This window comes from Bidens hawaiensis, unplaced genomic scaffold (genome assembly GCF_021521415.1).
Source record: "Bidens hawaiensis isolate Kalapana, Puna unplaced genomic scaffold, B.hawaiensis_p1.1 tig00012005_1, whole genome shotgun sequence".
NCBI lineage: Eukaryota > Viridiplantae > Streptophyta > Magnoliopsida > Asterales > Asteraceae > Bidens > Bidens hawaiensis.
This window is the reverse complement of record NW_027491963.1, coordinates 289,164-293,644: the sequence shown is the minus strand read 5'-3', so window position 1 is coordinate 293,644 and position 4,481 is coordinate 289,164.

Here is a 4,481-nt window from a genome sequence, read left to right as displayed (position 1 = left end):
TGTTGTTGTAGCACATGTGCTTCACAGCAGCCGTTTTAGGCCTGGAAGCGAGTGCTAAGTCGTTTACGGTGAAGCATTCTTTGGCTACCTCCTAACTTCTAACGACGAAAGCACAACGGGTACCTAAATGGATGTTGAAGGCAGGACCATATTTGTCTGCCATAGAACCAAGTTTACGGTAAAGAAGTTGTTCGCCATCGCCTAATAAGTGGAGGTGTCCGATAACTGGCCATGCACCGCGGAATTCTGGGGCTTCTTTCTCCTTCGATCTCGACTTGGTTCGATTGATAAAGAGTAACAACATTGAAAGAGAGAACACAATCAATGTGAATGATTCATTTTCTTGTCTAATATTTGTTAGGTGTGAAATGCAATATGAGAATCCATGTGTGTGTGTGTGTATATATAGGGGAAGGTTAACGTAAATGAAATTAACGTCTTAAACGTGAGAATCAAATAGAGTAATTATATATACAAGTAGAGTAATTATGGAATTACTCTATGATAATTACTCTATGACGTGATTACATAATTACTTTACTTGATTCTCATGTTTAGCACGTTAATTTCATTTGTATTTGATCCAAATATATATATACATATATATATATATATGTGTGTGTGTATATTTGTTAAATGTGAAATGCAATATGAGAATCCATGTGTGTGTGTATGCTTTTAGCCCCCGTATTATGCGGGTTTATAAAGTTTTTGTTTTTAATAGGTTTGTTATTTTAGTTTCTCTAATGATATTTTTTTTTACTTGTCACCAGAGTTTTGTTTAGATTTAATACCCATGTATTAGTTTGTTACGATCATTATATTTTTTAACGTTTGGATTATCAATTGAGATGAGTAGGTTTATATTTAGGTTGGAGTTTAAGTTTATAGTTGGGCTCAAGGCTTCCAAATCACGTCTTATCATGTTTAATAGGTTTGAGATGACGCGATTAATACAATTATCAAACTTGAAAACGACTCATTTAACACTTGGTTTTGGTGGTTGAGTGTGACAGTTATATGTTTTATTAATCAAGAAGGAGAAATAGTGAACCCTAGCCTCCTAGTTTTAATTATTCTTATAAAAAAGTATAAAATTGCATAATGTATTTTTTTTGCTAAACAAGTCTTATCGAGTATTAAACAAATACCTAATCTCCATATCTACTCTTTAGATTGAGATGAGCATGTTTATAGTTGGGTTGGCTTTTAGTAGGTTTGTATATTTTAGTGGACTAGGGCGTTTCATCTTTGTTCTTAGTGATCATGCTAAGATTGAAAGATTTAATAGTCTTATTTCTTTGATTAAGTGAGAGGTTTCAATCGCAGATATATTTGATTTGAATGAATAAGTAGTTTTCATATGTTGAGGAAGCGTCATTGATTAAAGACATTGCTTGGAAGTTTAAAGACATTGCTTGGAAGTTTGAAGATCATAGTGAAAATGATGAACCAATTGTTTATATTAAAGAATGGTTTCATATTAAGGATAATGATAGGGCTCTGGTTGAGAGGGAAGATGGTTAGTCCAAGGCTTTTGTTCGTTATGAGGTAGTGTTTTTAAGGAGCTTGGATAGTTTGAAGATGGCGAATACATGGTAGCTAAAAGTACAATTAGAGTTAATGAATAAAATATACCCTTTATTCGAGTAAAAAATATATAACTGAAATTACGTACTACGTACAATAATAATATGATTAATAAATATATTTTTTATAACCAAATAAAATTTGAATTTTCACTAAGCCTTATTATAATTATAAGGAAAGACACAATAAGTTTTCACAAAATCAACCCTCAAAACACACTATTCAAATAGAAACTTTAATTCATGAGTATAAATATATAATACTTTCCAAAGGCTTGAGTCAAAATATGTTTATGAAACTCCCAAAAAAACATCAAAATGATCATTAAAGATTATAAAATCAACAAAAGGGCATAAAAATTTACATCATAAGGTAGCGTTTGGTATGTAGGAATAACAATGGGAAATGAAATGATTCATTACGTGGGAATGAACAAAGTGGTGTTTAGTTGCTCAATGGAATTACATCATCCATTACACATGGAATCTCATTCCATCAAAATCATTCCTTCTCACCCCCTTCTTTTTTTCATTCCATTCCTCCCTCACACTACTTTCTCAACACTACCCCCACCACCACGTAACAACCACCACCACTACCATCGCCACCCCCACCACTTGATCGCCACCGTTGTCGCCACGGCCACCACCACCGCTGTCGCCACCACCACCACCGGCGCTACCACCGCCACCTAACCATAACCTCCACCACCACTATCGCTGCCTGACCAACACCTCCGTCGTCGCCACCCTACCATCGCCATCACTATAAATGCTACCACCAACACCACCACCGCCGCCGCACCACCACCACCTAACCACCAGGGCTACCACTGCCACCTGACCATAACCACTACCACCACTATCGTTGCCTGATCACCACCTCCGTCGCTGCCACCGTGCCATCGCCATCACTACCAATGCCACCACCACCACCCCACCACCACCATTTTCGTCACTGGAGCTACCACCACCGTGGCCATTTCAGTTTTTTTTTTTTTTGTAAAAGAATAAATATATTTTGAGATAGGAATGTTTTTATTATTTCTATTTTATTCATACAATTTTTTTTAGGATACCAAACAACATAAAGTAATTATTTATTTCATTCTCTTAGGTTAACTAAACAAGACAAATGAATGTTAATGATCCATTTAATTCCCTCGTTTATTTCATTCATTCTCTCATTCCATTCCCACTTCATTCTGTTACTTCCAACCAAACATACCCTAACGCCATGTTCTTGAGTTTTTTTAAAGGAGAGAAAGGAAAGGAAAACTAAGGATAGTTAAAAAATGAGTGTTGTTGAGTTTTTTTTAGGATGGAAAGGAAAGGAGTAGGAAGAGTTAGGAGAGATTAAATTGATGTTTTTTCCCAATAAATTATCCTCTAAAAAATGGGCTGATTACTAAGGATAAAAAACCAAATTACAATATTACCCACTAATCTTTTCATCTTCTTCATTACTTCATTAGGTCAAGAACACCCAATTTTGTAAAAGTGTTATTTTCCTTTTCTTTCCATCCAACGTAAGAACATAGTTATCATTTCCTTTCCTCTAATTTCCTTCCAAATTAATAACACACCTAATTAAAAAAAAATTTCATTTCCTTCCCTTTCCTTTCTTATCCTTCCCTCTCCTTTTATTTTCTTTCATTGGTTAAAAAACTCAAGAATAAGACGTAAGTGTTTCCAAGATAAGGCATAAAAATTCTAGAATTACATATATTTCCAAGATTATATTTCCACTCTAATTAAGTATATACTATGGATAATTAATGATCAAATGCAAATTTCTCACCAATAAAACAAACATAATATAAAATTATGTAAAACATAAAAAAAATATATACTCCCATGAGTCCATGACCAACAACAGTGTCATAACGGTTGTCTATAAAGCAAAAAATAAATAATTAAATTGAAAATATGACAAAATAAATAGCCTAAATAAAGTTTGTTTCCTTACCTTTCCTGCTTTGGAAATGAACTCTTAAAACATTCAGTTGCCTTCCAAGGCATCTACACGGCCAAGTTGCATGGATTTATTAATAATTAGTATTAATAATAAAATATTAAAGTAAAGCAAAACATTGAAAAGTATAAGAACCTACCAAGAAGCCTATCTTGTGATTTGTGCAAACCGATTATTTATTTTGCTAATTTTCTGTATATTTTAGAAATGTTAGGTTTGTTTGCTGTAGACATGTTTTCCATCGTTTGTTTTTTGTTAGGCAATTTAACTTTGACCAAAAAAAGTTAACAAAGGTAAAAAACCATTACACAAGATTATAAGGAGTAAAAAAATAAAGACCTGCAATGAAGTCAAAAATAAACTGTAACAATACATTACAATTAAAATGTCTCCGAGAAGTTGATTTTTGGTAGGGGGTATCCGGGGTTTCAGTAAAACTGTCCAAATGGCTCATTGGTTTGGTTCAACGGAAGGTTTTTTTATTTTGTTTAGGTTAGTCGATGTTTTAAACTTCTAATTGTATCAAACGGTTTGGTTTATAGTTTAGACTCGTACCCGACTGGAAAAAACCCGACCAGGCCATAACATTCAGTAATTACTTAGATTTACTCAATTAATCCAAAACACTGTTAAGTCAACTTTATAGCAATGGTTTAAAACTGTCCAAATGGCTCATTGGTTTCTTTATTTGAACGGCTTTTTAATCTTGTTTAGGTTGATCGATGTTTTAAACTTCTAACAATACGTTTGGTTTATGGTTTAGATAACAATAAACTCAATTAATTTAAAACACTGTTAAGTCAACTCTATAGCAATATAATTTAAACACTGTTAAGTCAACTCTATAGCAATATGCATATAAATAGAAAATGAAATATAATATAATGCATAAGATCAAGGATGGTTCCTATTTACAA